This window comes from Bactrocera neohumeralis, unplaced genomic scaffold (genome assembly GCF_024586455.1).
Source record: "Bactrocera neohumeralis isolate Rockhampton unplaced genomic scaffold, APGP_CSIRO_Bneo_wtdbg2-racon-allhic-juicebox.fasta_v2 cluster11, whole genome shotgun sequence".
Lineage (NCBI taxonomy): Eukaryota > Metazoa > Arthropoda > Insecta > Diptera > Tephritidae > Bactrocera > Bactrocera neohumeralis.
Genome location: NW_026089624.1, coordinates 9,256,148 through 9,270,505, shown reverse-complemented (window position 1 = coordinate 9,270,505; position 14,358 = coordinate 9,256,148). Strand labels below are relative to the sequence as shown.

The 14,358-nt window shown below is 36.5% G+C and overlaps 2 long non-coding RNA genes across 3 annotated transcripts in view; one reads left to right on the top strand and one right to left on the bottom strand.

Annotated features, from left to right (window-relative positions):
• The window catches only part of LOC126765830 (uncharacterized), an 84,302-nt gene that overhangs the window by 48,422 nt on the left and 21,522 nt on the right, over positions 1–14,358 (top strand). The window lies entirely within an intron of this gene.
• Positions 3,347–4,460, bottom strand: LOC126765794 (uncharacterized). Of its 2 annotated transcripts, none has more exons than XR_007668588.1 (4): positions 4,274–4,460; positions 4,052–4,164; positions 3,915–3,989; positions 3,347–3,860 (listed from the first exon to the last, which is right to left on the bottom strand). It is a non-coding gene; the product is annotated as an uncharacterized LOC126765794 (long non-coding RNA). The 2 variants fall into 2 exon arrangements; XR_007668587.1 differs by having other exon boundaries at positions 3,915–3,978.

Genomic DNA, 14,358 nt, shown 5'->3' with positions numbered 1-14,358 from the left:
TCCTTGCACGTGCATAACATATCTAACTATGAATATTTACGCATTCGTACATGCACAGGGGTACAAATTTTTATTTCCCGAAATTGCGCACGCGTATTTGTTGTTAAACTTGTATGCACAAAACGCTGTGAGTAGTCGTAATCTTAGGGTGCGGCACATTGCCGCCTTTCATCGCTGGCGTATTAGACTCAGCAGCACTAGCGTGAACTTCTACACATGACTGCATGAGATTGCATTTCAGATAGGCTTATATACATATACTTATGTATGTATGTACGTTTGCACGTATACGAACGCGGGCGCGTTACAAGTCAGTATTGCCGTGTGATAGAGCTGAGCGCAACTGCAGCTAATCACATACATTTCAAATATCGATATTTGCTTTGTAGCAAAGTCTCGTTAATAAGGCGCAACAGTTTCGTTATTTCGAGGATAGTGCTTCTTATACTTGCCACTACCCCTCAAAATTCGTAATATGTTCATAGTAAAGTAGTGTCCTTGTGGCATTTACTGCAGTGGCCATATAAAGGAGCGCAAGTTTGGTGTGGGATTCGTGGTGGGAGAGAGACTCCGTCGCCGAGTACTATCATTCACTCCGGTGAATGAACGTCTAGCCACAATCCGCATCAAAGCGAGGTTCTTAAACATATCGCTGATTTGCGCCCACGCCCCTACGGAAGAGAAGGACGATGTGACCAAAGATGCATTTTATGAGTGCTTGGAGCGCACTTATGAGAGCTGCCCCGTCACAATGTCAAAATCGTGCTTGGCGGCTTTATCGCCAGGGTGGGTAAAGAAGGTATCTTTGGCACTACGGTCGGTAAATTCAGCCTTCACGATGAAACATCCCCAAACGGGTTGAGGCTGATCGACTTCGCCGGGGCCCGAAATATGGTTATCTGTAGTACTAGATTCCAGCATAAGAAGATTCCTCAAGTTACCTGGCTGTCACCGGATCGAAAAACTACCAACTAGATCGATCAGTACAAAAGAAAATACAAAAGAACAGCTGGTACGACGAGGAGTGCCGTGTCGCAGCGGAGAGAAAACAGGCTGCCTACCTCGCAACGTTACGATCGACCACAACACGAGCGGGATGGGATAGATACCGAGAGTTGCAGAGGGAAGCGAGACGCATTTGCAGACAGAAAAAGAAAGAGGCCGAAATGCGTGAGCACGAAGATCTTGATAAGCTGGCCGACATGGATAATGCTCGAAAATTCTACAAACAAATGCGGCGGCTTACAGAAGGTTTCAAGACCGGAGCATACTCTTGTAGAACTCCCAAAGGTGATCTAGTCACCGATGCCCAGAGCATACTTAAATTATGGAGGGAACACTTCTCCAGCCTGCTGAATGGCAGTGAACGCACAACGCCAGGAGAAGGCGAACCCGATTCCCCAATCTATGACGATGGTGCCGACGTTCCATTGCCCGAACATGGAGAAGTTCGAATAGCAATTACCCGCGTGAAGAATAACAAAGCGGCGGGGACCGATGGATTGCCGGCCGAGCTATTCAAACACGGCCGCAAAGAACTGATAGGGAGCATGCATCAGCTTCTTTGTAAAATATGGTCGGACGAAAGCGTGCCCAACGATTGGAATTTAAGTGTGCTATGTCCGATCCATAAAAAAGGAGACCACACAATCTGCGCCAACTACCGTGGTATTAGCCTCCTCAACATCGCATATAAGGTTCTATTGAGCGTATTGTGTGAAAGATTAAAGCCCACCGTCAACAAACTAATTGGACCTTATCATTGTGGCTTTAGACCCGTTTCTACAGCACGAAAAGGAGCTGCGTTTATGCCGCGATGTCTGAATTTGGTATCCTCGCAAAACTAATACGGCTATGTAAACTGACGTTGAGCTACACGAATAGCTCCGTCAGGATCGGGAAGGACCTCTCCGAGCCGTTCGATACCAATCGAGGTTTCAGACAAGGCGACTCCCTATAGTGCGACTTCTTTAATCTGCTGCTGGAGAAAATTATTCGAGCTGCAGAACTTAATCGAGCAGGTACAATCTTTTATAAGAGTGTACAGCTGCTGGCGTATGCCGATGATATTGATATCATCGGCCTCAACACCCGCGCTGTTAGTTCTGCTTTCTGCAGGCTGGACAAGGAAGCACAGAAAATGGGTCTGGCAGTGAACGAGGCAAGACGAAATATCTCCTGTCATCAAACAAACAGTCGTCGCACTCACGACTTGGCTCTCACGTCACTGTTGGCAGTCATAACTTTAAAGTTGTAGATAATTTCGTCTATTTAGGAACCAGTATTAAAACCACCAATAAGTTTATCCTGGAAATTCAACGTAGGATTGCTCTTGCCAACAGGTGCTACTTCGGGCTGAGTAGGCAATTGAAAAGTAAAGTCCTCTCTCGACGAACAAAAGCCAAACTCTATAAGTCGCTCATAATTCCCGTCCTGCTATATGGTGCAGAGGCCTGGACGATGACAACAACTGATGAGTCGACGTTGCGAGTTTTCGAGAGAACAGTTCTGCGTAAAGTTTATGGTCCTTTGGGCGTTGGCCACGGCGAATATCGCATTCGATGGAACGATGAGCTGTATGAGATATATGACGACATTGACATAGTTCAGCGAATTAAAAGACAGCGGCAGGGCTGGCTAGGTCATGTTGTCCGAATGGACGACAACACTTCAGCTCTGAAAGTATTCGACGCAATACCCACCGGGGGAAGCAAAGGAAGAGGAAGGCCTCCACTCCGTTGGAAGGACCAAGTGGAGAAGGACCTGACTTCGCTTGGAATATCCAATTGGCGCCACGTAGCGAAAAGAAGAAACGACTGGCGCGCTGTTGTTAACTCGGCTATAATCGCATAAGCGGTGTCTACGCTAATTAAGAAGAAGAAGAAAGTATGGACCTCAAATTTTACATACATCCTTTTCTTGCCAAAAACATGCTAAGTGGATATCGGACCACTATAGTATTTAGCTGCCTTCAGTTTTCGAGATATCGTTTTGAAATTTTGCACGGTTTCCTTTTTCTACAACAAGCAGTAGTAATTCAGTGTATCAAAAATCGGTTGAATCGGGTCAATTCTTAACTTGAATTCCTATCCTTTGGATATTGCAACTTGCAAGAGCATAAAATGTTCGGGTGCATTTGACCTTAGCCCTTTCTTACTTGTTCTTGTAGGTATTGTCGATTGCAATGAGAATCCAAATTTGGACTTCACCAAACATCGCCAAATTCTCGTCTTAATCTCAAAAAACCGATTTTTCGTACTTTTATGCACTACTAGCCCATATCTTAGCTAATTATTAACTGCTTTTTAAATTAATAACGGTTTAAGAAAGAAGAAACTCAGACCAATCGAATTAAAAATAGATGCCTTAATAAAACTTAAAGGTGATCGAAAAACGTTTTGAAGAAAAAAAGCAAGAAGAAACGTTAACTTCGGCTGCTAATATACCCTTCACAGGTGCATTTATTTTAGTAACTATGGGTTCAATTTGTATGGAAGCTATATGATTTAGAAATCCGATCTGAACAATTTTCGGAGATTGTATGTTATTACCTTAAGCAGTAATCCATGTCAAATTTCGTGAAGATACCACGTCAAATGCGAAAGTTTTCCATACAAGCCCTTGATTCCGATCGTTCGATTTGTATGGCAGCCAAATGCTATATTGAGCCGATCTGAACAATTTCTTCCGATTTTACATTATTTCTATGAACAATATCTCATATCAAATTTCGTGAAGATACCACGTCAAATGAGGAAGTTTGCCATGCAAGCATTTGATTCCGATCATTCAGTTTGTATGGCAGCTTAACCGATCTGAACAATTTCTTCGGAGATAACATTGTTGCCTTAGAAAATAATCTGTAACAAATTTCGTGATATGTCTTGTCAAATGCAAAAGTTTTCCATACTAACACTAGATTCCGATAGTTCAGTTTGTATAGCAGCTGCATATATCATATGCATTTAGTAAGCCGATCTGAAGAATTTCTTCCGAGATTACATTATTATCTTAGAAAATAACCTGTGCCAACTTTTGTAAAGATACTTACATTGTCAAATGTGAAAGTTTTCCATACAAGAACTTGATTCCGATCGTTCAGTTTGTATGGCAGCTATATGTTATAGTGGTCCGACATCGGCAGTTTAGACAAATGATCAGCTTCTTGAGAAGAAAATGACGTTTGCAAAATTTCAAAAACGATGTCTTAAAAACTGAGGGACTAGTTCGTATGTACATTCGTACATACTGATCACTTATATACTATATATACTTTATAGGGTCTCCGACGCTTAATTCTGGGTGTTACAAACTTCGTGACAAACTTAATATACCCTGTTCAGGGTATAATAAATAAGTGTGATGGCAGAATATTGTTGGTTAGTACAACGTGAAACTGACGATGCTGACCTAAGAAAAATCGATTAAAAAATTATTTTCGATCTATGGCATATTTTTTCATTTAAAAATATTTATTGGTAAATTAAGTTCGATATTTTTACAAAAATTTCTTTTTTATAAAAAGTTGAATAACTTAGTAAACTTTTAACCGATTTTTGAGAAGAATTTTCGTTAAACTCGGTGTTAATATACTATTCAAAACAAATCAGAACTCGTTAAATAAAATAGTGTGTGAAAATATCGCCAAAGTTAAAAAAGAAGAAAAAAGAGTAAAGAAAAACAAATAAATCTCTTAAGCTTTATTAAGCCATCTATATATCCAATAATTCGAAAGGTCTGAGTTCCTTTTTCTTAAGCACTTCTTAAATAAAAAATCGGTTGATAGCTCGGATAGAGCTAAAAGTGCGCAATAGTGCGGGTGTTTGGCAAATTCTGAAATAATATTCTCGCTCCATTCGGCAAGACCAACAAGAAAAATAACATCACTTTCCAGGTATTTTGGATGTGCTATTACATAAATATCATTGTTACAATACTATATTGTTTAAAGCAGACCATCAAAGCAGGTAGCTGGCATTTAAACAGACCGATCTAACTCAAGTCCTTGTGTGGAAAACTTTTTTCATTTGCAAAAGTATCACACAAAATTTTATACAGATTATTATTTGACATAACATAACAATCTCCGAACGTTTTTTATTTTGGACGACAGCTATCATATAGCTGCCATACAAACGGGTCGACCAAAATCAAGATACACACTTTTAATACTCTTCTATGACATAAATGAGTAATTATTGCGTCGGTGCAGCAAAAGTTAACGTTTTTTCTTGTTGAAGAATAATAAGAAGAATTGTTGGTGGTTTCACCCATTTTTCCTTAAAAGGTATTTTTGGCTATTATGCACATATATTGTACTATAATATAAATATAGTATATTACAAATATCCAGCCACGCGTTGCAGTTGTATACATTTTCTACTATTATTCATATAATAAACTATTCAATACAGCGAACATTTTATTTACGAATATAGGGGAAACCTTTTTGTCTGTATAAGAATCCAAGGGATTGTACTTGAGGTTTAATTTTTAATATGTTCATAGAAATAAATTTCATTGGAAAAAATAACAAATTTAAGGCTGCTTTCTCAATGTCTGGTTACCAGCCTTTCTCAGTTAATAGAGTTGTCCGCTTAATAGAGCTTTCACTGTATTTTTTTGGAATTAACGCATTTCTCCAAAATATAATCCAAAAAAAATTTTAAAGGAATTTGCGTATTGGTATGCGGTTTTATAAGCACACAAATTTAACTGTTAATTTTATAACCCGTTAGGCACACATGGCTTTGTTGGTGATGAGAATGAAATTTATATCACAAAAGTTAGTATACAGAGTGGGTTGCTTGGTGAATCTATGTATCTTATTTTTCGTTTTGATTTACAAAAGTTCAAGCAATTTAAATAAACAATAGAAAGTGAGTTTAAACAATAGAAGAAATATATATTTTTTATTTTGTGACATAATTTTCAGCGATGGCACCAAGAGGAAAAGAGATTTCTGACGATTTGAAAACTTTGATAATAAATTATCACAAAGAAAATAAATCCTTACGTGAAATCGGTCGTTTAGTAGATAAAAGTTTTGCTACAATACAAAAGATCGTTACTAAATATAAAACTGTGGGAAACACAGCAAATAAGTCGCGCTCCGGTCGCCCACGGGTCTTTAGTCATAGGGAAAATAGCTTAATTGTACGCAAAGTAAGAACAAATCCCAAAATTAGTGCCCCTAAATTAAAATCTGAAATGGAAAATGAGATTGGAAAACATTGTAGTACCCAAACTATTCGTCGTATATTGTATAATGCTGGCTATCATGGACGTAGTATTAGGAAAAAGCCGTTTGTGAGTACCGTCAACCGACATAAACGGATCGCATTTGCAAAAGATTACGAAAAGCATGACCAAACATTCTGGAACCAAGTCATATTTTCAGACGAATGCAAATTTAGTATATGTGGATGCGATGATCGTGAATAGGTATGGAGAAAAGTTAACGCAGAGTTAGATCCTATGAATATGACTGGCACTGTTAAGCATGGTGGGGGTTCGGTCATGGTTTGGGGGTGCATGGCGTCAAAAGGGTGGGTAATTTGGTTTTGTTGAGAACACTATAGACCGATACGGTTATTTAAACATTTTAAAAAATAATTTAAAACAAAGTGCTATTAAATTGAACATGGAGGGGTCATTCATTCTTCCAGCAAGACAATGACCCCAAGCATACATCGAATATTGTGCGAGAATGGCTTTTATATAACGTGCCAAAACAATTGAAAACACCGCCACAATCACCGGATACAAACCCTATCGAGCATTTATGGGAACACTTAAAGCGTCAAGTACGTAAACATTCGATAAAAAATAAGGATCAGCTAAAAAATATCCTTGACGAGGAGTGGAATAAAAATACCGCCAGCAGTAACACAAAACTTGGTGAAATCAATGTCATCACGACTTAATGCTATTATTAAGTCTAAAGGTTATCCAACCAAGTATTAGAATATAACTTTAATACAGCCTTTTTCTTACTTTTTCTACCACTTAATCTATCGTATACTTACTTTTGTGATATAAATTTATATCAGATTTTGTATAAAATTCAAAAAAACATTTATTTTAGTCATTCTGTAAATATTTTTGTACTGGAGATGATCCCTATGTTTCTTTCGAGTAAATAAAGCATTATTTTATTTTATTTTGTGTTATTTAACAAAACTGTTAGGTGAATAATCCCGTCACACCTAGTGTATACTTACTTATGTGACTAACTGTATGTATATGTATGTTTGTGAACTCGTATACAAAAACTAACACCGTTATTATTGCAATTTAATTGAGTGCATACGAATACAGCTTACATATCGTACATACATACATATGCAGCTGGAAAAGAGAGAGAGATTAGTGGGGGAATTAGCTGCAAAAGTAGGAGTCTAGTAGTTGTTATTGTTTATGTTTGTAGTATTAACAATGTCGATGGTAAACCGCTGTGTAATTACAAGCCAACTGGAGGATTACACAAATTAAATCATTTCGTAATTATACGACCCATGTAAGAGCAAGGCATATTTACATACATACTTTTGTATGGATATGACTGTGCGGACATAAACTTGTTTACTCATTTTATTAAATATACAATTTTTTCCAATATTTCTTTAAAAAAACACAATAATTTTTAAGGGAATTCAATTTTTTTTTTGTTTTATTGAAATGTAACAAGATATGGTTTTACATTTCATTCGAATTGCAACTAGTGACAAATGTACTAACAAGCAATATTTTTCATAACATATACGGTAAAACAATAAAAGCTCTATTAAGAACCTTTTTCAAAACTAAACTTTGTATTTAAACTAAATATTATAATATTTGTTATTTGCTTAGAAGATCATGGAACTTTGTTCTTTTCAATCTGCGCCTGCTATTTCTAGCCTCTCCTAGTTGTCGCGTTTCAGCGTTTACGTGGTTTTGCAACCTTGTGACATGTTTCGATGCCGTTTCGCGAATGACTTCCCGAACCATTTTTATGTGAAGATCACGATGTAGATCTGAATTCCGTATGTACCACGGGGCATTTACAATTTTTCGAAGAACTTTATTTTGGAATCTTTGCACCATTTCGATGTATAACGGTGCAGCGCATCCCCATAGCTGAATTCCGTATGTCCAAATGGGCTTTAACGTTTGATTGTAGACTAAAATTTTATTTGAGGTTGTTAGAGGTGATTTCTTGCCGATTAACCAATTTATTTTGTTGTATTTTAGTTTTAGTTCTGCAACTTTTCTTTGTATATGCTCCTTCCACTTTATTTCGCCGAGGTGGAGTACGGAATTACTTCATTCCCAATATATAAGGGGATATACGTATCAGTTTTGTTAGTGAAGTGTATATGTATTGACTTCAACTCGTTGAGAGTAATATTCCATTTTTGTGTCCATTCCACATTTAGGTTGATTGAAGACTGCATTCTGTTCGACGACTCTACAAAACTTTACCAGTAGTAATGATGCAGGTATCATCTGCAAATGTGGCGATTGTGCTGTTTGCCGGCGTAGGCATGTCGCTAGTATACAAAATATATAAGAGTGGTCCCAGGACGGTTCCTTGGGGTACTCCTGTTTTTATTGGCTGTAACATAGTATATGATTGTCCCTGCTTGATTCTGAAGTAGCGGTTGCTAAAGTAAGAGGCAAGTAGCTCAGTTAGATGCTGTGGGAAGAGAAGTCCTAATTTATGAAGTAAGCCCTGGTGCCATACTCTGTCAAACGCCTGAGATACATCAAGAAAAACAGCTGTGCAAATTTGCTTTTTTTCCATCGCATCCTCAATTATATCTGTTATTCGATGAACTTGATCGATTGTAGAATGTTGCGATCTAAATCCAAATTGATGAATTGGTATAAGGTCCTTTTCTTCAATTATGTTCTGAAGTCTTTTTATTATGATAACTTCAAGTAGTTTGGACAAAATGGGCAACAGTGAGATTGGACGATATGATGATGCTTCCTGTGCGCTTTTCCCGGGTTTTTGTACCATAATGATTTCAGATACCTTCCATGACAATGGAACGTAACTGAGATTTAAGCAAGCGTTTATTATCGATGTAAGTTTTTCTAATGCTTTCCGTGTTAGATTTTTCTGTACCTCAGCTGTCACCAAGTCGAAACCGGGCGCTTTTCTTGGTTTAAATCTACTTTTAATTATATTTTCCACTTCTTTAATTGTTGCTGGTTGGATTTCTTCTACGCATTGCGATCCTTCCATCTGAGGTAAAGTTCCATGGAACAGAATAGGACTAAACGTTTTAGCGAGTTTCTCTGAAAAAACTTTCGCTTTTTCTTCGTCGCTTTGGCCCAGGATCCGTTTGGCTTTCTGAGGGGTGCATTTGACAATATTGGTTTCCTAGCATTTTTTACTGTTTTCTAAAGGGAATAATCGGATTGTTTATTTGGCGTTAGTTTCTCAATATAATTAGAAATATTTTGATTCGTGAATAACTTTATTTTAGTACTGAGAAGCTTGGTTAAATTGTACAGTTCTGTTTTATACTGAGGAAATCGCGTGATTTGCCATTTTTTACGTAGTTTTCTCTTTTTCTTTATGAGATCTAAAATGTCCGATGGATATTTAATATAAAAGTTTTTTTGTTTAGAAACATGTGTACTTTTCCAAGCCGATTCCTGAATAGCTTTCGTAAATGTATGAACTTCATCTTCTAAGATATCTTGGCTTGTTATATTTACTTCAAAATCAATATTTTTGTCGAGCATCACTTTGAAATACTCCCAATCCGTATGTCTATTAGAAAGATAAGGCGGTATGTCGATTTCTTTTATATGGCCATTTAGGATTAGATATTCTGGCGAGTGGTCCGAATTTAAGTCCAATCCATTTTCAATAGTGATGTATGTCTTGGATATTTGTCGAGTGATGAAAAAATCGATCAAGTCAGGTAATTTCCTTGTGTCGGAAGGCCAGTAAGTCGGCTTGCCAGTAGACATGAAGTCGCATCCAGTAGCCGTAACAGCTTTAAATAGCTCTCTCCTCTTCGGTGTCGTAACTCTGGAACCCCATTGTGAGTGTTTTGCGTTAAAATCACCACCCATGATGAATTTCCCATGGTGTTTTAATATAAGTTCTGTGTACAAGTCCATTTTAATATTGTGTCTAGGTGGGCTATATATTGTGGTAATGCTTATTTTTCCGAAACTAGATTCAACCGATATGGTCGTAGTTTGGAATTCTGGGATACTTATATTAATTTCTTCGTAGTGGGGAATATTATCTCTGATAATTATGCACTCCCCCCTCTCGCATTGTTATTTGGGTGGTTCGAGCAATACGTCTTGCAGTTTTTGAATCTAACAAAAGTCTCATTTGTAAAATGAGTTTCTGATATAAGACAAATATCAATTTTTTCAACATGGAGTAATGTCTCTAATTCTTTACTACGTTTGAGCAGGCCATTTGCATTCCAGGTCATAATTTTCATCGGCTTCAATTTTGCGCCTTATTTTCGCTGTGCTGTCTCTCTAGTTTAGTAAGACGTTCGTAGGTAAGTCTATTTTGCTCTTCTAGCTTATCAAGCTTGTTGAGAATTAACGAAAAATTAAAGGGAATTCAAATGATTTCTATTTAAGGAGAGAGCCTTCTTTAAAGGCTTCAAAAAACCTTAGTTAAACTAAGAAAATTCCAAAAATAGTGTAATATACTAAAAAAATTTTAAAATTGAAAAAAAAATTGGTTTTCGATCAAAAAATTTCAACTTTATGTTGGTTAAAAATATGTTCAAACTTGACTTTTCTTGGTTTTTTTTAGTCTAAATAGATGATAATTTAATACCAAAGATAATAAACTTTGCCTCAATTCCATACGACCTTTAGTTTTTTCTATTCTGTCCGCCTTAAGAAAAATCGTAAAAATGAAAAACCGAGAAATTGCGCGTCAAAGTTTGCCCAATCGCTCATATATCTGCTAGACGCTCGGACACTATTTCACCTCTAGCTTCGATAATGTATCGAATTACTATCTATAACTTTGGAGACATATTCTTAGAGAATCCTTAAAGAGATTTAAGCAAAAAAAATAAATTTTTTGAAGCTTCTAAAGCTGAAGCACAATCGTTACAATTAAGTTCTGAAAATAACATCATTCAAACAGCCTCCATGACTTCTTTTGCAGGAACGATTTCGGTGAACCCAATTTTCGAGTACTTTCTCCACTAAATCAAATCGTATATCATCAATAGCATTTTCAATATTGACTTCTAAAGACTGAAGAGAGTCTGTTTCTGAAGTCCATTCAATATCACAATTTCTTGAAGTAATCGATTCACCAAATTGTTCTCGCAATAATTCGATTGTTACACGCGCTGTGTGGCACGTAGTCTCGTTTCGTTGGAATAAGATCAAGATCAATTTCTTCCAATTATGGTCATAAAAAGAATGTTATCATCGATCTATACCGCTCTCCATTGACAGAAACGGTATCACCAGCTTCATTTCAAAAGAACTACGGAACGATGATTCCACCAGACCAAAAACCACACCAAATTGTCAATTTAGATGAATGCAATGGTTGCTCATAAATAATTTGTAGATTTTCTTCGCACCAAAATCTACAGATTTGTTTATTTACCGCACCACTCAGATGAAAATGAGCCTTATTGGACATTTTGATTTTCTTATCAAACCGTTATCGTTTTCAAGACGTTACATCATGGTCAAATGACTTCAGTTCTCGAGTGAGAACAATTTCATACGGATGAAAGCCCAAATACTTTCTCAAAATCTTCCAGATTGTGGTTTGAGTTAGTCCCAATTCTTGCAAACATTTTGGAATCGACGAATAGTGGTTTCAGTAACACTTGCCTAAACGGCGATTCTTTATCTTTTTCTCACGTGAACATTATGTACGCTGGAAATTTTCAAAGATTCAGCGAATTGTGACCACAGGGGACGATTATTACGTACAAAAAAAGTTCGATTATTTTCATAATAAAATTGAATAGTTTGTAAAATGTATTCCTGCGTATTTCTTAACATAATGAAATTGAAAAAATAGAGATGACATATTGCAAATGACCGAAACGACACTTAGAAATCATATCATCCTTATTGGAAAACCCGGTACATAAATGAGAGTATGAATGGATGTGCATAAGCGAAGCATTCATTTCACCTCAGATACGTAGTTATTCGTAGCTTTTATTGGAAAAATGTTATATTGTGTTTTTCTTGTCAGAGTTTTTTTAAAGGACGAGGACTATTGAGATAAAGAAGTGCAGTTCTGCAACTATTTAAGGCAGTCGTTACACATACTACAAAAAAATCGAAGTTATTTATATATCGAATCTATTTTTGATTTCAGCACACAAATAGTGTTGGTTTTCGGTGTTGTCGTCACAAAAGAGGCAAGAGCACGAGAGATAGTGTCGCTTGCATCGCTCGTTGTGTACAGTATGTAAAAGTATATGTACATTGCAGAGAATGAGTAAAAAACGTCTTCGAAAAGTTGTAAAGGATACCATGACTCGTTTTCTCATATTTGCGGCGCATTTATCAAAATGAGAATGAAAAAGTATGATTTAAGTAAAAATTTACGAAGCATAGCAAAAAATGGACCCCCTTGTGTGATCATCTTTTAAATATTTGAGGAATTTTTTTCCAAAGCTTTCAGAGTGGAGAAGATTCTGGAATCTTTATAGGCCCTCAAAAAAATATATAGAAAAACAAGCAGAACGCTTCCATCAATATATAATGGAATTTGAGAGACGTTATTAAGGCCAGTATAAAGTATTGGGGATTATACATATTTGAAATAATATAAGAGAAACTTGAAACACGTGGAATCTATTTTAAAATGTCTGTTAAGGGAATGGATTCTAAATTATTTTTTGGTATCTTTTAATAAATATATGTATATATATATATACATATGTAAAACTTGTTGGTAATTTTATTGAGTTGGATTTTTTAATTTTTTATACATAGAAGCAAATATAGAACTTTTTTATCTTATTTTGAGATATTAAAGTAACAAAAATAAGGTATGTATAACAAAATGAAAAGTAAGCCTACTTATAGCAATATATAAAATAAATGCAACAACTGAAGTATTACCAAGCATTGGCTATATATACCATCAATTGCATGGTCCACGACATAAAATGGGTATATGGTCCACATAAAACTCATAGCGTGGCAGAAATGAATGTTTAAAATTTATTCTTAGAGCCAGAAGTTGCAACTCAGAACTATATTTCTATTGAACTAAAAAATGTGAACCAATGTCAGGCATTAGTGAATGAATATCAATATTTTAACGAAAAATTACCAAATATAGTGACCGTGCCTGGTCATTGGAACGTTCTCAATTCCGCTTATAGGAATTGCTTTTGTGTGATAATGCTTTTTGATAATGAAAACAATGTGTTCGTGAAATTACCGGCTATAAAGACTGTTCGTAAAATTTCAGTCGGGAACTTCACTGGACATACATATGTAAATGATCATCACTATAGGCAGCTATAGAAACTGACCGATCATAATCAAATTAAAGAAGATTTTTTATAATTTTTGTGATATGAAAAATTAAAATGAGAAGCTTCGATGAAGCCGAAGTTAACTTTTTTTCTTGCTCATCATACATTAATCATAATTAATTGATTAAGTGATAATATGCTGGACATTGGGGAACCAAATCTAACTTAATATTTTGATCAAATTTGTCCCTATCGATGGGGAAAGGCAAAAAATATCGCATGAAGTGTAAAGCTAACATACGCATTATAATCTCGTTGACATAGCATTTACCTTTCCATTTAATATTACAGTGCCACTGGTCATTAATGACCCAAGGGGAAAGCAAATTGTAGAATGTTGGAGTATTCGTTTTTCACGGGTGCTCGTTGCTATGTGTATTTTCTTCTTCAAAAAACACACTATTAAATCAACCGTTTAGCGAATTTGTCCATATCGTTATATTATTTGGATCAGTCATTCAGCCGTTTGCTTCATCCGTTCAACTTGACGCTTTTGAGTTGGCGCACGTGCAGACCGTTCAGTTTTAATTGTGGAGAAGGTTAACGAACAAATAGCGGTTGTTGCGCTACAACCAGTGGTTAGAATGCCTGGTCCAGCGGCGGTCCAGCGGTGACGGCAACAAATTTTATTTTGTTCTGTTCAAATATAATTGCAACCAATTTGGAAAAATTCTCAGTCGATGCCTCGTGCTCGCCACGGGGAACTCACCGTATGAGCAGCAGCAGCAGGCTGGATGCAAATGCCACGCCTTTGCCACCTCCTACCACAAGAGCGGCGGCCGCACCAATAAACAACAAAAAGCGATTATTCATAAATTCTTGATATCAATCGTGGAGCGTGGCA